Below are 23,745 nucleotides of genomic sequence, written 5' to 3' on the forward strand. Positions count from 1 at the left end.
GGAGGGTGGGGAGGCCCTGGCACAGGTTGCCCAGAGAAGCTGTGTCTCCCCTGGATCCCTGAAAGTGTCCAAGGCCAGGTTGGACAGGGCTTGAAGCAACCTGGGATAGTGGAAAGTGTCCCTGCCCTTGGTAAGAGGGTTGAAACATGGTGGGCTTTAAGGTCCCTTCCAACCCAAACCATCCTATGATTCTTGATATACATAAGGAGGAGGGATAAAATCATGGGGCAAGCCCAGCTTTAGCCCATCCTGCTTGTTGTAAAGGGTATGTGCAGTAGCTCACATCCTGGGAATGTTTTATGCCAGTAACTAATTAGTCTCTTACAAAAGCCTCCATTAAAGAGAAGCTGTTTGCTAAGAGTGATGTAGAAGAAGAGAGTGAAACATCAGAAAAAAACCAAACAGAAGAGAAATAAAGGTAGTGAAATACAACCACTGCTGAAGCAGAGATTTCCGTGTTTTTTATTTTAAAAGATCCATTTCTAAGGTTCTAAAAAAGAGACAGGGAACAAATTTTTTTTTTTGGTGCAATTTATTTTGCAGAGATGTACTTCCAAAATCTTTCAGCAAGCCTGATATTAGGTTCTGAGCCACAGTCTTCAAATGTCACATGGAAAAAGAATTTACTGCTGGTTAGGCATGGGATTTCTTCTGGCATTGCCTAATATCAAGTCTTGTGATCTATTTACATTTAAAACTAGTAAAATTAGTGAATGAGCCAACACAAGAGGGCCCTTGTCTGTTTGCAGAGTTTATGAATTGCCCTGATTTTCTTATTTAATTCTTTATGACTGTAAGTGTTCAATTTTAACCCGGATTTAGTTTTCAGCCATGCAAATTTTTCTTACTACTAACAACAGATGTTAGCAATATACCCACATTCAAGAACACGCTTATATGTGACCAAACTCGATGTAATTGCCACATCATTTGGTAAATTGGCATTACAAACAAGTCTCAGGGGAAGAAACACGACTCCCTCTGTATGTCATCACTTCTGAAACTTCCACAGTAGAGAATCAGTGCTCAATGCTCTTCTTTCTATGCTGACAACTCAGATAAGAAAGCTTATATTTGGAGCTTACTGTTTTCCAAGGGCCTGGTATAGTCTTTTTTTTATTACTACAAGGGCACTTTTGGGTGGATCAAGCATCTGTGTCATGTTGCCTTGCAAAGACACCTCGCTATCTGCCTTTTATACAGCTGAGTGTTTGCTCTGTCGTGTATTAAATAGTGGCAGACTGTGGAGAAGGAACAGTACAGAACTTAACATTTTTATCACTTAATTAGTCGCAATATACAAGTCGTGTAGTTTGATGGTAGCTGTTAGAGCTCTGCTATCACTGTGCTTATTGCCCAGGCCACTCCAGGCTAGAAATGTTAAACAGGAACAGCACTTTTAGTTTGCCTGGCTGAAATAGCCCATCAAATCGCCTCTATCTGCCACAGATGCTATTCCAACATTACTATATTACAAGTAAATGTGTTTGGAATGATGTCTGGCTATCAGCATTTTGTCCTTAGAGGGGAGAAAGGAAGACCAATGGTAGGCAGATATTACTATCTGGACTGTAATGAGTCCCTAAGGGAAAATTAAGGGGTAATTGTAACAAGCCTCTGGATGGACCAAAAAAATATTAGTCAGATCTCCTCTGTTCTCTGACTTCCTTCGTTCTTTAAACTGTCAACACTTTCCATGGGTTTTGGCTCAAAAGGCCTGCCTTCATCTCAGCTAAGCTCCATATAGCCTTTTTACTTCCTTGCAAAGTTTTCAAAAAGCTTAAGAGGATCCTTAAAATGTCATTTTGTATGTGGGAGCAAATCCAGTCGAACTGGATGCACCGATGAATTTGTCAGGCTATTTATAGGGAAGTGATGGGGGGGAAAAGTTCACTTTGTAATCTGTGCATCTCTGACGTGGGAGTATCTGCCAAATCCAAGAGTTTGGTGTCTCTACCTGACTAATGCCTTTCTGTGGGAAACATCTCACTGCTCACACTAGAAATTGCTTGAGGCAATGGATATTGAACTAGAAAAAATCTGTGATTTCGTCGTGGACAGTTTTTATTTTGCTACAGGAAAATTCAAGTTCTTGGTTTTCATGGCTGTGTAAATAACTCTGCCTCCAGTCCCCAAATTTTTTCCAGCTCAAATAGTCAGCGAAATAAAGATCTCTCCCTTAGCTGGAACAAAGATGGTTTCCTGTCCTAGGTGTGTTCTTTTAGGTGTCTGCTGGGACACCTGAGCCCAGGTTTCTAGACCTGACTTGGGAAAAGGGCAGTTGCAACAGCCAAATATCCAGTTGTTTTCCCATGCAGTTTGGAGTCCTTATGTTACTCTTAGCACTTAAATCAAGACATAGAGAGACAAGAGAGTATTAAGAACAGCAGAATATTGAATATTAATATGCAATGCCAAACCAGTTGAAAAGTATTCTCTGAGATGGTAGCAGGAGACATATAGTGGGGAAATGATGGAATTGTTAGGGTGGGAAGGGACCTCTGGAGATCATTTAGTCCACTGGGATGAAACTCAGAACTAAGTTTTGGCAATAGCTATTCAGTATGGCACAGTGTCCTAGCAGATTGCTGGATCACCCCAGGTTTTGGGGTATTTATAGATGGTCTGGAGGATCTATTATAAGGCTGTGGTCCTGTCTAAGCTTCTTGGTTAATTACATTTTTTATCCCATGGAAATAATATTCTGCATGTGAATTATAGGTGCTGCTTTGTACCCACCAGCTGTGGTGCTTGTCCAAGGTAGGTATTAGCTCTTTGTGATTATTGGAGTTCATGACCAATGTGACACAGAAAAAAAAAAAGGAATTCTCAGAGAATTATTGGATCCTGCACCATTTTTCCTAGAGCAGCTCAGACCTGAACACTGCTGAGCAAACCCACCTGTGGGATAGGGTGGAAAATCTTGCAAAATCCTCACCATTTCAGGCCAGTGGAGAAAGAAGCCAAAGAACTGTCAATATTTATATTTAGACCTAGAAATACATATTTTAATTATTTTTTTTTTCTCTTTCAGGGTGGACCAGGCTGGGACAGTCAAAAACTTGCTGAGTTTAGGACAAAAATAGCACATTTTCTTTTTCTTCCCTCACAGTTTCCTCCACTGACTTTGGTTCAGCTCTCGCTAGACCCACAAGCTCTGAGAGCTCCTATAAAACTCTAAAGTAAAAAAAGAGTGTGCCTGCCAGGTGGGATTTTTTTTTTCCCCCAAGTGCTCCCAGCTCTAATTTTCACCACATGTGAACAAGTGTTTGCAGTTTTAAAGATGTGTTGAGTAATTGCACATGCGAGACATCTTCCCTTTAATGCTCCCAGTGTGTTCAAAGCCTTTTTGTGAGAACACCCCTGTTAACAACGGAGTTGTGGCCTTTAGCTTATGCTTAAGTGGGTACTGCTTTGTGTTGAAATATAATTGGTAGCACTTGCCTATTCGTATTCCCTTGGCTTAGCTAATGAAAGACACTGCCATAACCTGCTTCCCTTAGGATCAGGGTTTGAGCCTGGAAAATCTCTGGGCTCAAATGTCTAGAAGGAGGTGGTGAGGTGCCTGCAACTACCATTACTGTAGGTACCAGTTCTTTTTGGATAAAAGTAGAAAAAGGGGATGTTTGTTGCCTCCTCTTTTGGGTGAGGCTGTAAAGTGATGTGCTGCTTTACAACCCAATGAGAGGGAATAGAGAAAAGGGGTTTGTGATCTGTCAGACAGGTAAAATGTGCAGGATACCTGTTCACCTTCCCTGTGACACTCCAGGGCTGATATGCCAGAGTTTCAGTGGTGACTGAACAGTTTTCAGCACAGCTGATTTGTCATCAGCCCTCACTGCTAACCAGGAGATGGGTGACTTACATGACTCAGTGCATCACCACCCAAAAAAACCTGCCTTCAGAAGAATATCTCACAGCCTGATCAAATGCCCTGTAGGACTGAGTCTGGATAACCATTGGCAAGGGAGTATCCCAAAGGAGAATGGATCTGGAGGGCTGGTAGAACTGCGGGGCACAAATGAAAGGCAAATGGTAGAAAGCGAGATTTGAAAGCAGGTGAAGGAACAAAATCAATTTTTGTGAGAGAAGACTCAGACAACAACTGTGTTTTCTTGATTTCTGTGGGTTGCTATTCTCCTGCCCAGTAATTCTGTGACAAAGTGGTACTGAAATGTCTATTACCTCCAAAATTATCTGCCTCCAATCATTACAAGAAATGGCACTGAAAACAACTTATTGTTGAATTTCGTGGTGAGAAAAAGATGATTTTTCTCTTTTCCTCCATTGGTCTGAAAATGATTTATAGTATAGAGGGTTACTTGAAGTAACCCATGGTAAAAAGCCTGGGAAATGTTCTGTAAATTTCAGGAATAAGGAATAAACAAAGAAATTTATTCCTAGTTATTTCTGGAAAGTGGATGACAGTGTTCTGCACTGCCCTCTGCTTAGGGGGAGCACTGAGTCACCCACCTCTCCTTGCTGTGCTTGGAGGAACATCAAAAGTGCCTACAACAAAGGCATGGGTTTCACATCCAAGTAAATGAGCTGCAAGTATCACTTATATTTATGTTTCTTTAGTGATCAAAGGTTTTGGTCAAGACCAACACCTTACTGGGCTATGTGGAAGGAACAGTCCTTTTACCATGAAAAGGTCTGTGGTCAAGCAGGGATCACAGAGTCATCTAGGTTGGAAAAGACCTTTAAGATCATCATGTCCAGCTGCTGACCCAGCATTGCCAAGCCCACCTCTAAACCACGTCCCTAAGAACCACAACTTCACGTCTTTTCAATCCCTCCAGGGGTGGGGACTCCACCACTTCCCTGGGAATCCTGTTCCAGCCTGTGCTGGGGGAACCCTCACCCACAAATCCCCCCGAAGGTCTCACTCACAGGGCTGGGCTTCCCTTTGAGCTGACACAGCTGCTGCTGGAGCTGTGAACGGAAACACTCCTGCCTTTCAGATCCAGAGGTTCAATCTCCACAGATAAACTCTCTGGAGATGTGCTCACAGCCACAGAGTAATTCAAGACAGGAAAAACAAGCGGACGCTTTCAGATTATCAACACCCTCCGAAAGAAATCCGTTCACTGGAGTTATGACAGGCCCAGTGATTCATTATTTGGAAAGAGGTTAATATGCATTTGTAGATATAAACCAGAGCTGATCAGAGCAGATTGAGTTCCCTTAGTAGTAGCTTATTACCGAAGAATTAAAGGTTGCAGTGGGATCTGCATCTAAAATTGGAGGAAACTTCTTGGCCAGCAAGGCTTTGGTGCTATTATTGTTTTTAACTTGAATTACTCTTTTCCCTTGTTGGTATTTGCCCTGTGATGAACGTGTGGGGAGCAACTGTAACACTTCTGCAGAACAGTATAAACTTGTCATATTAAATTTCACTTGGAAATTAAAAGGTTTCTAATCAGCAGAGCAGTGAAGCTCTGGAACAGCTTTCCAGGAAAAATGGAGGCCAATAAATTTAATCACAATGAAGCCTGAACAGTTTATAAAAGGGATTATATGACATAGTCCTTAGAATATTAGGGGACTGAAGTTGAAGGTCTATGTGGCTCATTTTCCAAACTGTGTGGATGTTACAGCCCTTCTCTCACAACACAATTTTGCTGATAATTCTGTGATCATTGCTGCATGAAGAATACCAGACAGTCGATCCCAGGGCACCCTTTTATGTTACTCCATATTTACAGCTGCTAAATTTCAGTTTAAAAACATAATCCATGCCAAATTATGTTAATGTTACCCCTTCATGCAGGCAATTGAGGTGGTTGTTATGGGGCTGAGGGGAATCTAACACAGCACAAGCACAGCTGTAGCAGGTTAGAGGTGCAGTTAACCCTGTTCCTCGTCTCCAGCTGTGGCTCTTTCAGCCTCAGAGAAGAGTTAATAATGAGCAGAGCAAGGCTGTGGTAGTACTTAGAAGTCCTTTCCTAACTTCCAACAGTTTGGGCCTAGGGACTGCCCAGAAATCAGATCTAGTTCCTCTGGGCTTCCTGAAGCCCTTCTCTGATTTTTCTACTCTGAATTACAGCAGCCACTTTTCTAACACATAAAGACTTCTGACTGGTGCAAGGGCTCCCACAGCAGATCTGCATCTGCATGGGGAAGCATCTCCTTTCGATGGTGCCTGCTTGCTTAATTTCCTGACCAGAGAACAAGAGTGAGTATCCAGCCAAAGCAGATGTACTCTCTCAAACTGCCCTTCATCCACCTCTTTCCCATGTTGAGCCATCCTGATCTGCCTGTGCAGAACCCACTCTTACCTTGATTTTCCTTGCTACCTGTGTATTGACTTTTTCTTTTCTGTTGTGTCCTTTCTGAGACAGAGCAACACTAAAACTGCAGGTAGCATTCAAGACCACACACACCCCAGATGGATAAGTTGGCATAAAGATATTCTTTTTTTTTTTTTTTTGTTCTCTGTTTCTTTCCTAACATCCCAACATTCTGTTTTGTTTTCTCATTAGTTGCTGAGTGTTGAGATATTTTCATAGAACTTCATATTCTGATCCCCTAATCTCATTCTTAAACAGGTTGAAGCCCACTATTTATTGCTTTTTTTTTTAATTAATGTGGTCTTAGGTTATATTGTAGTATAAAATAATTCCAGATTCCCTTACCACTAATGGAAGCATGAAAACACTTTTCTCTCCTGCATTAAGAGAGAGACTCAGTCCTAATTCAGCCTTTAGCTGAAGTTAGCCCTCTTGGCTTTCAGTTGTTTTCTGGTGTTTTCCATGTAAAAATAAGATACAATCTGTATTTGCCTACAATTTCTGGTTGCCTCAGTGCAGCACAGCTGCATAAGGGTTGCAGGTCTTGTTACTGGTTGGAGTTCCAGCTTATCATTCCAGCTGGGGAGAGCATCTTCTTAGCAGCATGTGAAACTTGGGATGTTATCAGGACTCTTTGTTTAGAGACCAGCTCTGAAATCACCCATTCACTTCAGAACAATTTTTCAAAACTCTTTTTTTCCCCCCCCTCCAAAAGTGAAGTTAAATAATTCACATTCTTTGGAAAAAGGAATTTAAAAATGAGCCATATTTGGGGGCTTTTCTTAGATATTATGATCCTCATAGAAACAATGGATTTCAATGTTTACTGTCTGTATTATTTGGGTTATAGAGAATGCATTTATAAGCAAATGCAGGAGATTCCCACCAGCAGTGGAGTGTGGGAAATATCAGTAGTAATCCAGAATGTCAGCACATTTCCTTCTGCTTAGCTTTATTTAGTCTTTACCACTAATTGCCATTCATTTTTGGCTGCTAATGTTAATTTTTGCTGATTTTTCCCCTCTAATCTGCTAATTCCCTAAGAGATTGTTTTATATAGCTGGATAAGTAGTTTACATACTTTATCTAGAAACTCATGGTGTTCTTTTCTTATTCTAAACAGCTAGTGAAGCAAAATGGGAACTGGAGCAGGCACACATGAACTTTCCAAAAAAGCAGCCCCCACTGATTTTCTGCTTTGCTGGTGAGTAAATCAGAGTGAGCTGGTTAACTGTAACTCTTGAGGTTTTATTCTTATTTATTGTATGACCTTGCAAAGTTCCTATGACCCATCCACAAAGGGAGCTAATTAATGGGGTGTCATAAGGTTTAAGCAGTGCTTGTTGCAGTTTCCTTAACCCTTGTGGAAAGCTGTTGCTCAAGGCAATTTTGGTTCCTGACAGACATTTCTATATGCAAGACAATGGTGACATTTTTCCAGTGATTTTCCAATTGTGGGTATTGAAGATTAAGTATTCCTGAATGAATACAGTTTAAGGTTATTAATCACAAGGGACAGTATAAAAAAGGGGAGCTTTTTTTCACCACTCTGAAAAACATGAACCCACACACTGTCTATGGAGAATTTATAAGGTTTCCTTGAATAAGAAAACCTAATGCCATGAGTCACATTGGAGTTTGTTTGCAACACCCAGCCAATATTTCAGTTTACCCAACAGTTCCTGATTAAGTTTACCTTTCAGATGCCTCCATCACTGTGGATATTCAGTCTTTCCCCTCTCTGTTTAAAATGACATGCAGAATACCAAACATAGCCAAGAGCAAAATGCTCTGCTCCACGTCTATCTGAGGAAATCTCAGTGCTTGAAGGCAGGTATCAGCAAACAATTTAAACAGTGATATTGAGATAAGATTGTAAAAGAATACAAGACTTCTTAAAAAATGAGGAAGCATGTGGACTCTAGTGTAATATCTACAGCCATTTATGCTCTCTTCCACATTAGTTTGAATTTCTCCTACTGAAACTGGTGCTGTTCACCATGTAAATGTGTGTGTTTAACATTCACAGAATAGTTTGGGTTGGGAGGGACATTAAAAGCTCATCCAGTTCCACCCCCTGCCGTGGGCAGGGACACCTTCCACTAGCCCAGGTTGCTCCAAGCCCCGTCCAACCTGGCTTTGGACACTTCCAGGGATGGGGCAGCCACAGCTTCTCTGGGCAACCTGTGCCAGGGCCTCACCACCCTCACACCCAAGAATTTCTCACCAATATCTCATCTAAATCTTCCATCTTTGAGTTTAAAGCCATTGCCCCTTGTCCTGTAGAACAATAGAGTAAGTTACTGTTTTCTTTGCTGCAGGAAATGTGCTAAATACTTTGGAATTATATTTTTTTTTAATAATGAATCGATCTGTTTTCCCCAAGGAAAGAAATTTTCAGTTACAGTTCATTCTCTGCCTTAAAAAACCCAAACAAAAACCAACCCCAAAACAACAGCCTGTACACAGACTTTCTGATCGTGCTTACTCTTATAAATAAACTGCACACCCTGAGGGAGGTAAACCACCCAAATGAATATTGCAGAGACGCTTCTGAAAATTCCTTTTGCAAAGCCAAAATATTGACTGAACTTTCAGGAACTCAGCTTTTTGTGCTGCTGGGGCAAACAGAGCAGCTCTTTGTTTGGTGCATGCTGAGGGAGAGATGCACAGATGCTCTTTCCTGGAGGATTAACAGCGATAAGAAACGATAACATTTTGCACTTCTGCAGTCACTTTAATCCAAAGAGCAACGAATTTGCTCAGAGAGACTCCTCTAGAAGAAATTGTGGGTACAACTGCAAAGAGCAGGTTCTCCCCAGCCACGACAAGCTGGACTAAGTCCATTGGCCTCAGCAGAGAGGATGTGCTTCTGGGCAAAGGTCTTAAATCATCACAGAACCAAACCCGAGGAAAAGCAGTGTCAGAAATGTAACCTTAGTGATGGAATTACTGACAGAGCTGATAACAATTAAAAAGGAAATACAACTTTATCTTGAAGTCAATTTATCACATTTATTATAAGGGTCCAGAAGGAGGAAGGCTTTGCAATTCAGTAGCAGATTGGGGAATTGCCATGCTCTTCATTTCTGAAGGTTAATGTAAAGGTGAATCTTTCAGTGCAAGTGAGAAATTAGCTTGTAAATTCTCTGGGACAGAACTGATGTTTTTGTGTGTTGGTCAGCTGTATTAGGGCAATGTGTCCTGTCTGAGGTCTCTCTGCATCAGCCCCTGAGAATAAATAACAGGAATCATCAAGGAGAAATGGTGAGTGGTTTGCTTGTGATATTTACTGCTGGGGAAAAAAAAATAATAATGCAGTTCTAAAAAGGCCCTTGTTTTTCAGTTTTCATTTCTTTATCTTCAAAGCCTGGCTCATGTTGATCTTACCTGTAGAAAAAGTTGAAATAGTGGATGTGCATTGAAGGCTACACAAAATCTTACCAAGTTTTCTGAATTTAGCAGTCTTGATAAAAAAAGAAAATAAATATACAGATGAAAAATGTGACCTAAGAGTTTGCATTATTCAAAGGACTCCTGTTTGGTTTGTTTTTTAAAATGACCTTTAATAGGATTATATATATATATGTTTTATTATATTGAATCTGGCATACCATTTAAACCTAAAAAAACTTTTCATAGTTGTATTTAATGATTTCTACTTCTTTGAAGCTTAACATATTTTCACCATATGGCAAGCATTTGATTTTTCCTATTTTTCTGGTGGAGATCAAATTAAAATCCTTATTTGGTTTAGCAAAAACCTTCAACCTCTCTGTGCTGCAAGTCAAGGGTTCTGCAGGCTTATTCTTCCCTGCCATCCCACACTTTCCTTAACAGCTTGCTCCAAAACCTGGTGAACTGAACAGAGCTATTCCCACCATCTTCAGCAGGCTCTGGATCAAGCTTTATGAGAACAAGAGAGTTCTCCCCTCCTGCTGGGAAGGCAGTGGCAGAACCACAATACATGGATATTGTCAGAGCTTCCACAAAAATAGTGGCCGTGTGCCACGTGCTGGGTGGTCTTTTACACCAGCCAGAGAGAAATTAAGCCAGCAGGCACATGGAATGACAGTGGGACAAGAGGTATTTTATACCCTTGTTGCCCAGATTGTCTCGTTTAACCCATTCTCTGAAACTGGTGTAGCACTTTTCCCTCCCCAGTGCCTGCTTGCTCAAACTTGGATTAAATACATCTTCTGGGAAGGCCTCTTAGCTGGACTGAAGCATTAGAATTTTCAGTCAATCTTCTCAGTGGTGGGCTGCTCCCACTGCTGAAATAGTCACCTAACGCAGATGTAGGATCCCAAAAATATAATATCTGCAGAAAAGAGCCATAAACCTTGGGCAACAGAGCTGACAAAAACCCTGTGATCTGAAGGAGCTGGACCCTTCTCACAAGACCTGTAAAAGTTCAGCCTTGTGGATCTGGCCTGGCTCCTGCAGCAGAAACAAGAAAGGACTCTTGAGATAATTGTATCAGACCATGTCTAAACCCCTTTAATCCCTTTTCCCCTATGTAATCTTGGTTGAGGGAAATATTAATCTGTTGACTAAACTGCAGTAAAACTCTTGTAACTCCCTAATTAACATAGCTCGTCCTCATTAACATATCCTGCCCCCAAGACCCTTAAATTATGTTCTCACGTTCATTAAAGTATTCCAGTTCTCTACTCCATATCTGGGATCACTTAGTTTTTGACCCCCACTCACAGATTGCAAACTTGAGGTGAAAAGTGACCTTTCAGTGCCTCCTTGGAGTTTTGGTGGTGATGAGAACACTGTGCAGCACCTCTCCAGGAGAGACATTTTCAGAAGCAGCCAGCAGCTTTCATCTCACAAAACTGATCCCAAATCAAAGGCAAACCTGAGACATCCTGAAAGTGCCATCTGCTGTTTACTTACACGAGACCAACATCCATGGAGAAAGAAGTTATGCCAGGAAAACAGCTATATTCCATAATTACTGCTAAAAATTGAGCCTTGCCCAGTGCCTCAATGGCTAAATTCCAACCTGATTAAGGTCATCTAGAGGAAAAAGTTGTAACCTGTGGAAGAGGCTTTGCCTGACAAGACAGATGGTGTCTCCTGGATGCATTAAAAACCACCTGGGAACAAGCTAAAATTCAATGTTTTTAAGTCCTTTATAGTTATTTACAGTAGCAATTTTTGTATAAAACAAATTATTATTGCCAACCCCTTACACCTTCTCATTTAGACACACCCTAAAAAAAAAAAAAAAAGTCATTTTTTTTCCTGTAAGAAAGCATTTATATTGTTAAATTTAAAAGTTCCAGCTTCTGGAGTTCATTCCTCATTGGAGGCAGGTAAGCAACTTAACTAGACTGCTCACATGCTCTGATTTAATCACATGCTTTAAATTCTGTGCAGCAGTTGGGCCAAAAAGAGCAGGTTTATATGGAAATGAGAGAAATTAAAAAGTTCTCATCTAATTCACCATCCACTGTAGAGATGTTTCGTAGCTCCATGTTTTGGCTTCTTGGAAGAAATTTTGGCACTTTCTGGTGGAGTTCAAACCTACACCAGAATTCTGTGCTGAGGCTAAAATTAGGAAGCAGTGTTTGTTTTCATGCATTGAAGTATCATGAATTGAGTAACTCTGCCATGAATACAACATAGACTGTGATATTTGTAGATTAGAGATTCATTCCTGAAAAAAAAAAATAAAAATGCTACAGGCAAAGAATCACTCAGCAGGGAGAGAGGAGCTTTTGATTCCTGTCTCTGGATGAGTGTTTGTTTAAGAAAATTTAACCCAGTTCCCTAAAAATCAGGTTTTATGGTCCTGTGTCACAGAATCATAGATTGGCCAGGGTTGGAAGGGATCTTAAGGATCATCTCATTCCAACCCCCTGCCATGGACAGGGTCACCTTCCTCTATCCCAGGTTGCTCTAAGCTCCATCCAACCTGGCCTTGGACACTTCCAGGGATGGGGCAGCCACAGCTTCTCTGGGCAACCTGTGCCAGGGCCTCACCAGCCAAGAATTTCTTCCTGATATCTGATCTAAACATGCTCTCTTTTGGTTTGAACCCATTCCCCCTTGTCCTGTCCCTGCATGCTTTTGTAAACAGTCTCTCTCCATCTTTCCTGTCGGCTCCCTTCAGGTGCTGGAAGGTGTCCATGTGTCTCTTGATCCATCAGTCTACCCAATAATTTTTGAAAACACTGCCCTATCATCACAAAACTTAACAAGAGACTAGATATCTCCAAGGTAGGAAATTTCCATATGGCATAAACCATGTCTGGTTTTGTAGAGGAGAGAAAGTCACTGCAATATCTCCCCATGGAGAAGGGCAGAAGTAAAAGCTCACCTGAGAGCTAAGTAGAAACCAGGAGCCCAGCTCCTCTACTGCAGCCTGAAAGAATTTGGAATCTAAATTTGGCATTTAGAGTAAATCTCTACATTTTTTTTTAGTTTTTTTTTTTTTTTAAATCACAATAACTATTTCTTTTATGAAAACTTAGATTGCACTTGATGTTGTGAAATTGTGTTTCCATTTAAATCAGTGGGAATTTCAGCACAGGTTAGCCAGCACTTCTTGACATGCTACCTTCTTGAATACAAAGTGCAGCTGTGAATCCATCTGTTGCTTTGTTTTGTTTTGATTTGTTTCCCATTTTGCACTGCTTGGTTTGGCTGTCAAGCAGAGGGGGAACTCGGGGTGGGAAGTTGTTGCTGTATCTGTCGTCTCACCTGAAGCAGTTCTCGAGATTTCTATAAACTGTATATTCTTTGGCTCTTCTACAAAAATGTGAGAATATTCAGATAGAGCTGTAACTGATGCTACATCCGCTTCTTGGAAAAAAAGATTTCATGTAAAGATTAATCAAGAGAACAAAAGACCTTTCTTCACTTTCATTTATTCATTGCATATTCAGTTTACTTTTTATCAGTCTTTGAGCAAAATACACCCTACACACAGCTATATCTCTGTGAAAACAAACCCTTCCATTTCAGTGGTGTTACAGGAATTAACCGTGTAGAATTCCACCCATTTGCTTGAGACATGGAGAACTAATCAATGGGAAAATGTAAAACAATGCAATTACCCCTCATTTTAAAAATCATGACATCCACACAAACAAACAAGCAAACACAGTTTGTTTTTCTTTCAGGAAAATCACATACTTTCAATTTATGTATTTTAATTTTCACGGTTCTCTTTTTTAAAAGAAGGTTTATTTTCTCTTTCCCTCTGTCTTACATGATAAATGATTTCTCATTAAAATGTAATTTTCGTTCTTCCTTTGGCTATTGGACATCACTGACTGGAACAAAGGAGTCTTCACATAAGTCATTATACCTTCAGTCTTTCATTTTTCTGTCAAAATCCTAAGGCTACAGTTGTAACAGCATGAATTCTAGCCTTGAAAGACACAGATTGTCCTTAATTCTATTAATGTTAATCATATTTTATGGCACCGTGGCCCTTGTGGGGTGAAGCTCTTCCCTGTACTTACATAGTGATATTACAGCTCTGATATTACTGCAGGAAGGTGGCACTAACCAGACTCCACCCCCTCAAACTCTCAGGGAATCAAATCTGATCCATAGGGGGGAAAGAAAAAGAGGCAGAGAAGGAGAGAAGGAAAAGGAGAGAGGAGAAAAACAAAAAGGAAGAAAAAGGAAGCAAGAAGGAAATGAATGTGTAATTTGGGTTCAGAGAAAAACCAGAAAGCACCAATGAGGAAGATGCAAATTGATGTTTGGTTTTTTTTTTTATTTTATTTTATTTGGGGTTTTTTTCCCATGTTGCTTACCAGCAACAAAAGAACTGTGCACACTCACAGGAGAGATCCTGGTGTGGGATGCTCTAAAATCCACAGAGGTGGTGTCTCCTCTTACTGTCTTTAAGAGGATTTCACTCAGGTCTGCAGTGCAAAAGGCATCAGACCTCATTTCCCCTTTCCCATTTCCTCTTCCCCATTTTCTTTGTCTCAAGCTTCTGTGGAGCCAGCCAGTAAATTCTTGGGAAGCAAGAACACAGCATTCACGTTCTGAAGAGCTGCTGTTCCCATAACTCCACCCTTTAGCATCAGATACACCATGAAATTCATGTCTAAAGCAGTTTTCTTACCCTAAAAGCTTCTGGCAGAGTAAGATGGGGGGTGGTGGAGATTGTCCTTCAGTATATTGCAAACTATGGACTTCACAGCAAACACAGTTTTCCTCCACTCCCTCCTACCCATATTTTACCACCTGAGCTCTAATGGTGGTGCTTGCAGAATGCATTAGCCCTGTGCTCACAGATTGCATGTATTTCCCCCTTAAAATATTATTTTCGTTTTCCAGGTGCTGTTGGCTGCGTGCCTGTGTACAGTACATCCAGTTTGTTTTTCCAGCAGCCACCACTGCTGGGGGAGCTCTCTCAGAGACTGAGATTCCCAAATCCAGGAAGAGTGAACACATAAGCTCAGGTAATATTTATAGGAGTTTCAGCTAGAAACAGGAGTGCCAAACGTTGACTAGTTTGTTTTCATGGTTTACTTTTGTATTGCTCAGTCAAAACAAGCTAATTTTAAATGGAATGTTTTCATTTTGGAGAAAAAAAAATAAATAAAAAACAGAGTAGCTCTTTGTGAGGAGTTATTTTTAGTTTGACCAACCCAAAGTGACTGATAGAGGAGAGTTCTGATTTCTGTTGTCTATAAACCCTTTAGATTTAGACCTTGCAGTGTTATTTATTATCAAATAAACTTTTGTATTACTTTTTAGACCTCTCTAGTCAAGGATTTACTCCTGGATGAGCACTCACAATCACCCCATAATGTAGCACAGCAGAAACCAGTGCAGACAGACCCACATTGCTGAAGCATGAAATCCCACACAGCAGCATGGAAAAGGCTTCTGCCAGGCAGAATTCCCATTAGATTTCATCCCACTGGATTTTGGAATGGAGCCTGCTCCTGAATTTAGTGCAGAGGTATTTGAGGAAACTCCTTTCCTACCAACCTGTATACCAAAAATATCTTGTCCATACAGCTTCACTTTGAATAACTGGCCCAGGTACACTTATTTGTAAGGGTGTATTTCTGTGGATAGGAAAAAAACTCTCCCAAGGCACAGAGAGTAATAACATGAAAATAAAAATCTGTGTATTTCTACTTAGGTTGTTTTTAGCAGATTTAGTATATTCTAAGGTGATGAATACCATGGGGATGGATTTACACAGATGAGTTATCCTACAGAACTCTGAGAACTAACCCAGCCTTTTTACCTGTGTGGTTCTAAACCAGCACAAACCAGGACAGTGTAAACTGGACTAACCTCTCCATGGGAGCTTTAGACCAGGCAGCTGAGGTATTGCTGACATGGACACAGGAACAGACAATCACTGAACTACTTACAAGCTGTAACACCAGGACTTTGGGTCAATTCAATGCCTTTTAATGAGTCAACTAAAGATACTTTTGGTTTTGTTTCAGAACAATGTGAAACTCATAGCGTGGTTTCATTTCAGGTGAGACTCGTTGGATTAGATTGAATTTTGCCCTGAAAGGTGCTGTTGTTTTTGTTTTCCTAAGCCAAGTGAAGGCACAGTAGACACGTACGAAATATTTGTTTCTGTGTAAATATTAAATCTTGAGCTCTGGCCTTTGCAAACTGAACTGTGGGTTTGTGGTTTGGTGCCTTTGCAAACCTCAGGCCACACGAAGGAAAACTGAGCAAACACAGGCTGAGGTCGTTGGCGTTGCTGGGAAGTCCTCAGATCCCTCTTCTCAGCTGGCTCCTTCCTCCCTCCCTTGCCAGGCCTGAGTGTCCCGAAGGTTTCTGTGCATGGGAGCAGCAGAAAGGGCAGGGAAGCTTTAGATGTGTGGAAGTTTTTATTTGAGTGTCAATGGTTTAGTTCAAGGACAAACCAGGGGCCCAGGTCAGGGTGAGCAGAGAGCTGAAGCTTCAGTGCTCCAAGCAAGAGGGAGAGGGTGCAGGATCAGAGGGATATCCCTGCATTACTCTCACCCTGAAACCCAGAGTTCAGACAATGCAGTTTAAAAATTGGAGAGAGGAGTGACTAACCTGCTCCCTGAAATTCCCATCATCCATCCTCAACACATGAGAGCTGGCAAAAGAAAATCTTCCAAGAACTTCGTGTTTTCCTGCTTGTGTAGAACTGAGGGGAGAGGAATTTGTATCTTCATATATGAAAGTTGAAATAGTCATTTAAAAGGACTGTTACACAAAAATAATCCTACAATAAGTCAATAATCCTCAAATAATTAATACACTCAGAGAGCCAACATGACTTCAGGGAAGAGGCAAAAGAGAGAATAAAAAGGGGGAAACCAAGGTGGAAGATCATGAAGGGAAAGGAAACAACTGTGAGGAATTAAAGGTAAAGGAAAGGTTTGAGAAATAAAGGGTGCTAAGATAAAGCTCTTCCCTTTGTTCACATCAGGATATGTGGCTGAATCACAAGATTCTTATAGCTTATGAAAGTGCTGGATGCAACATATACACCTGCATCTTCCCATGGCAGTGAGCTTAGTTTGGGTCTGTCGTTGCTGTCTGTGAAGTAAACAAGACCATAAAAAGGGAAAAGTTTATTTTATTTTGTTTCAATTCTTTTATTTCCACACCCAAAGCAATTTTATTCTTTACACATTTCTTCCTGTGCCAGTGGCCTTGCTTCCAACCTTTTGACTTTGGCAAGAAGCAGCTTAAGTCAATAAAAAAAGAGCTCCAAGTGTCACGCACAATAAAGACTCGGGTACAGTTTTCCAAATGACTGTAAAGAAAAATTTACTGAAAAGCAAGGGAAGAACTCATATCTAGAAATCAAATCTCTGCTTGTAAAAGTCAGAGGTTAAATTCTTTTATAAAAAAAAAGCTCTTACATGCATTTTTCAGGCATGCCCTGTCCTTGCTTAAATATTTGAGAGGAGGGAAGTCACTGGGGTAGGCGAGAACATTTCCACAGGCACATGTTAGAAACCTGCAGCACGAAATTAAATTACTTCCCTCTTTTAAATGACATCTCTAATTTTCACTTATCAAGTATCATGAGCCATAACACAACCTTTGAAAGGCAAAAGGAAAAGTAAAATAACAGCAACAAAAGACACATCCCAGTGTCTATTTATTTAACTTTGTAATTCAAGTCGGTCCAATTGTGCTGCAGGGTGTTTAGTTTATGCAATGCTGAAGCATTATTTTTGGGTCATATTTGTAAGATATATAACACAGGAATGATTGATTTATTTGCATGTTTTGAGGTTTTGTGTTTTGCTCAGCTTGTGCCTAAATTCTGATGCAGGCAGACTTTAAAATAATCATATTAATAACAAAGCAAGAGGAATGTCTTTATCTGACTTCCATTTTCTATTGTGAAGGCTAAATTCTGAAAGCAAGCATTGACTTTTATATGGTCAAAATAGAAGTCTCTCTATTGACTTCCACAAGTTGAAGGAAAAGATCTGTGTCTGCTTTCCTAATTGCCCAGAGCAGATCCATAAAATAACTGCTCCTCTCAGGCAATGGTTGGTTTCATATTCCCATTAATTTTACTCTGTGAAGTTCTGGTCTGCGGAGAAATGGAGTTTATTATTTCATATTTAGTGGCCACCTTAATGGATATGCTTAATTATACAGCTCCTGGTCTCAAAGAATGACGTATTTGGATGTTCACATGCCATTTTCCTTTGCTGGGAATTGGGAACAAACCTGCCTGTCTCCCAGAGCAGCTCTCCCAGGACTTTTGGCTCACAAAAAGTCCTGGTTTCAGCTAGGGTGGAGTTAACTTCTGCTCAGTAGTTGTTATGTTGGTAGGTTTTGGATTCAGAGTGAGAATGGTGTTGATAACACACTGATGTTTTGGTTTTTTGCTAAGTCTGTTTATCCTAAGTCAAGAACTTTTTTTTTCTTTTTTTTTTCCCCCTTCTCTCATGATTTGCCAGTGAGGAGGTTTTGCAAAAGAAACTGGGAAGGAGCACAGCTGGAAAAGGTGATCTGAACTGGCCAAAGGGATTTTCCACACCACAGAACATCATACCTGGTGTATAAACTCAGGAGGAGTTACCCAGAAGGGTGGCTGAGCTGGGTTTGGTCAGTGAGTGGTGAGCAATCGATTGTATCTTCATATATAGAAGTTAAAATAGTCATTTAAAAGGACTGTTACACAAAAATAATCCTACAATAAGTCAATAATCCTCAAATTATTAATACATTCAGAGAGCCAACATGACTTCAGGGAAGAGGCAAAAACCACTTGTTTTTCCCTTTTTATTATCATTCTTACTATAATTTACGATTATTACTGTATTTTACTTTATTTCCAATTATTTAACTGTTCTTATCTCAACATACAAGTCTTACTTTGATTCTCCTCCCCATTCCACCAGAGTGGGAGGGAGAGACAGGGGGTTGAGTGAGTGTCTGTGTGGTGCTTAACTTCCAGGTGGGCTCAAACCCATGACACTAAGGCAGAACATATGTCCACTTTTTAATATATAGGAAGTAGGCTGGGAGAGGGAAGGTTTCCCAGTGATAAAACTGCAGATGCACACACCTGGTTTTGGAGGATGTAGGTCAGGGTCTGAGCCAATTAAAGGAAGTCTTAACTGGACATGAATGAGCTTTTTTTCAGTCCTCCAGGCAATCCAACAGCAGGACACTTCACTGAGGTATATTTGCAATTCCCTCCATCCCCTTCTCCTTCCATCAGTGTCAAAGCATGAATTATATTGTCTTTTATTTTTTTTTTTCTTGATTGGACATGAACCAGGAAAAATGAATCTATTCATGCTTCAGATCCCTATGACTTCTAGGGGGAAAGTGAGGTTGCTCAGTCACCTTTCCCCCTTTCCTGTATGTGAGGAGGGTTTTGGGAGGAGCTGGTCAGCCCCGCTGCCCAGCAGCAGCAGGAGCCCTGGGAGTGCAGTGTCCAGTGCACAGCAACCCCATGGCAAGAGACAATTGTGGGGGGCACAGGCTCCTCCAGACCAGCTGCTACTCCATGCAAGGCCCTGTTCCAAGGTCCCTCACAGCTCAGGGAAGCACAGGCTCCATCCCACGCCGGGGGCTGGAGAAGGGGCCGTGCGGTAACGCGGAGCACACCTGGAGATGCCAGAGCAGGCCGGGACCTGCCTGACTGCCACGAGACCTTCCAGCCACACAAACTCAACCTGAGCACCCTGCTTGGTTTTAAATTGTAGAGCTATATCCCTGTTTATTTGTTCTAGGCCATTTGCTGCCCGTGCCACCTGTCATTTGGACAAAGGGCATGTTCTTGTGACACTTAACCCCACTGCTTCAGGGAGCTTGTCCATTTGTTTTGAGGAATAGAGAAGCAAATACTTCCTCAAAAACTTAAATTGACTTCTTTGTCCCTTTCCCAGTCAAACTTCCCTCTAGAGTTAATTCACAATAAAATGGGATCTATCCTTCACCATTAACATGGATCATCCTGCTTCACTGTAGCTGAATATCCCCAAAGATTGACGTGCTCAGTGCTGTGTTCTTTTATTTGTGGTAAGACAGAGGTGTTTCCACAGATCATTTCTCTAGATCAGATTTCATTTCACTAAATACATAACTTCACTAAATGGATAACTAAGGATACATATCTGGACATGAGCAGCTGAATTAAGAGGTGTTACATAAAGGATTCTGCTTTCATAGACAGCCAGAGAAATACCATAGAATGGGGTGAAGAAAATGGTAAGAAAGCACCAGCCCTAGTCATGAATTTATTTCCATGATGAACATGCCCTGGATTTTGCATTCATGTTTGCAATTGGTGTTTAAGATTCTGAAAATTTGTTGCTTACCACCTGGAGAAATTTAGGTTATTTGATATGGAAACTTAAGACCTGTTTCATACTCCCATCATTTTTTTCCTGTAATATAAGGCTTATGAAACCCCCTAAGTTGTGAGGAGCAAACCTACCTATAGACTTTAGCTATACAAAGAAACAGAAATATATGGAGTAGGATCTGACCCAAGAAATGGTACTTTTCTTTCTGAACTATCAAAATTTACAATTCAACAAAATCCATACTCTCGATCTAGTCCATCCAGATGGTCATTCAGCTCTTTTCAATATTCTATTCTATTTATCTTTCCAATATTTGTATCAGCATGTCCAATGGAATCAATGGAAAGAACTAAATCCCTTCTAGACTGCTCTGGAAGGTATGGGTATAAAACAGATCTTTAAAAAGCATTGAATCTTTCAAATCAGAGCTTTGATTTGACCATAATGCTGATAAAAGAAATAACCACTGAAGAGCTGGACTTTTGGCACCATCCTAAATAAATCCATGGCTGAGAAATGCTACTGAGTAACAGAGAGAGATAGAAAAAATATGGAATCTAGCTCTGCTTGCATCTGTTAATATACACTGATCTATCCAGTGGCAGAATGATGGATGTAATTTGTTTTTGACTCATGCCATTTTAGCCCCAGGAATAACAAAACAGAAATGCTTCTATGTTTTAGGCAGGTTTACTTGGCTGTGCTCTCAGCACTGCTTCCCTTAAGGCAAAAGAAATGTCAGTATTAAAAATAATTACAAGTGTAAAAGAAACTCCATGACCTAAATTAGTGGATGCACTATGTTATCTACAGAAGGAAGAGCTGGGTGTGTTATGTACTGTGCTTTAGGCTAACTAAATTCCTCAGCTTTAGATACTTTGGCATTAATTACCTGTAATTATTTTTGTCCTTTCATTGAGATTTATGTTGATCTGAATCATCCTTTAAAACCTAATTAAATCAGCTATTTCCTTTTCTCTTACTGCTGTTCAATGATGAGCTTGTTCTCATTTTTTTCATATTTGGATATTAATCTTCTCCATGTTTGTGAAGATCTCTGGAGAAGAGGATGAATGAATGCACCTCACTGATTTCTGAGAGATTTTATGCACTTATGTGATTACATTTTCCAGAGTATTTATAGATCTTGTTTGATGGCTTTGGAAAATCTGGTTCTCACTATGATCCTGCCCCACTGTTTATGGGAAAATCTTCCCCAAGAGCTAAAGCAGGAGCCCAGTCTTACAGCTCCAGAGTACCCTCAGTTCAATTCTAATGTGAGAACAAAAGTAATTACTATTGTCAGTCCAGGATTAATACTAAATAATATCTGCCGTGGTTTTAAAGGAGAATTTTTGCTTCACAACAAAAGATTCCCTCTTTCTTACCATGACTTTTTCCCCAATATATGTGTATATATTTAAAGACACATTTTAAATTCATTTCCACGTTTCACTTTCAAAATGGAGAGAAGATTTGCCCTCTGTAAATTCCTGTTGTGGCTCTATCTCCAAAGCTACAGTGGATTTATTCGCTTCCTCTGCCAATGAATCTGTAGAAACTCCATCAAAACTGAAGGAGCCACACCCCTGTAAAACTGGTTTCAACGTTGCACCTATTGTGTAGTTAGAAATCAAATGTACACATTTTCTGAATCCCACAGAACTGAAATATTTGCTTTAAATGGCTGTGAACGAGGTCACAGCGAGGTCTGTGAGATCCTTGGCCTGAGTTTGTCACTGCTCTTTTTAATTCCTCTTATATAATCCATGAACTCTTTTAGCCACAAACAGGGAAAAAGGCTCTGTAAAACAGCAGCCAACACTGATGTTTGGAATCCAGGACTGAGTTTTATTAAAAAGGCCCAGGCAGACAGAAAATGGCAATGCCTTCAGGTGGGAATGTGAGAATACCAGTAATTGTCTCCTAAATTAAAGTCCTCCTCATAATCATGAAATGCTTTAGTAATTTTTGAGGCACTCTCCTCAGACCTATTAATTTGCACTTAAATTGAAGCACCCCTTAACACCAGAATTGTGGAGTGTGTGCTAATTGCTGATCCTGGCTTACAGCACTGGTGCTTTAGTCTGCCTCATTCCCATACAATTGCACCTACTTCCACATATCCACGTGCTTTTCCACCCCTGTTCTATGTATATGCAAAATGTGTTTTAATTCCAAGCAACCCCTCAGCATTTGCAATTTTAGTTCTGAATTCTACCCAAAGGCACATGGAATCCAACAGGAATAGGCAGGGAGTAGATATATATGTTTTTCATCCATGCAGTAGAGCAAAAGTGGATTATTTAAGAAAAAAAAAAATAAATAAAATCCCACAGTACTGTTTTGGGGAAGGAAGAAGGTAGTCTTTAATTTAAATGCATTTGCAACTCTGGTAGCTGGGTTATATACATAAGTGGGGGAGCAAAAAACATTTAATGGACTTTCTGATAATTTCCCCAGCTAATACCTGAGGAAAAGCAAAGTGAATATTAGAATCCTCTGCATTCCTTAAAAGCTCTTCAGAGCTGTATTTTTTAACAGCATGAAAATGCATTCTTAATTCTCTTAATTGCTTTCAATGTTGTCTGTGAAATTAATTGGTGAGTAAATTATTTTAGCTGGAAGTCAATGTCAAAGCCAAACCAACAGACTGTGGGGGTAAATAACAAAATTCAATCCAAATAAGCATGAATAAGAGGGTTTACACTGCTCATGTATTTTTATTAAAAGAAACTACCTGGTGGTGCACAGGAAGGAAGTGTGGATTTACACAGGGTGATAAGGAAATGTCTGCTCCATATTCTCCCAACCCTCCATATACTCTAAATTCTGACCTTGTTCCAGATTTCCAGTCCTGTTTCATTTATCTTTTGCTCTTCAGTAGATGTGAGTTGTCGTGGGGTAATTCCAAGGGGTCACTGCTGTTTCACCAGGGATCCCTCTCCCCCATGAAGTGTCAGCATTGTTGACCACCAGACACAGAAAATTAATACAGGGTACACACTGCAGAGCTTCAGACATCATCTACTCCTCAACTACAGAGCTTCAGACATCATCTGCTCCTCAACACACCTCGATTTCTGTGGGCTGTGACACACCCTGAGCTGTGTTTCATGCACGCAAGTGGATGAACAGTGAACATGCAGAAGGGCATGGGCAATAGTGTCTGTTTTACCAGAGCTAACCTCCGAAATTCCCCATGTTTTCTTTTTTGTAAAAACCCCAAAACAGGCATTACAGTTGTTTTCCTTCTCTGTGGTGGTTAACAGTGCTCCTCAAATTAAGTACAGAGGGATGAGAGCCCTGCACTGTGAGCTCAGACCTGAGCTGATGGAAATCAATATTCAGCAGATCAACATCTGTTTGCAGCAGCTAAGAACTGGGAGCAATGCTGTAAACTGAACAGTGCATGCTGAATATTGAGTGAGTTTGCTGCAGATATTGGGCCTGGGGAGAACACAGAACTGGTTTTCCAGTGCCAGCACTTAACTACTGCATTTGTTCTCAAGAGGTTTGATTGACTGAGACAGTGGGGTGAGCTCAGCCCCCTGGTAGAATCTTGTAATGCAATTTCTTGTGTAACTGCCAACATATAATCTTTTGGGTAATTATAGTTTAGGAGCATTTTACTTAAGGAAACTATAATTAGTGCTGTAATGTTTAAATAAGGT

Source organism: Pseudopipra pipra, chromosome 8 (assembly GCF_036250125.1).
Source record: "Pseudopipra pipra isolate bDixPip1 chromosome 8, bDixPip1.hap1, whole genome shotgun sequence".
In the NCBI taxonomy this organism is placed as follows: domain Eukaryota; kingdom Metazoa; phylum Chordata; class Aves; order Passeriformes; family Pipridae; genus Pseudopipra; species Pseudopipra pipra.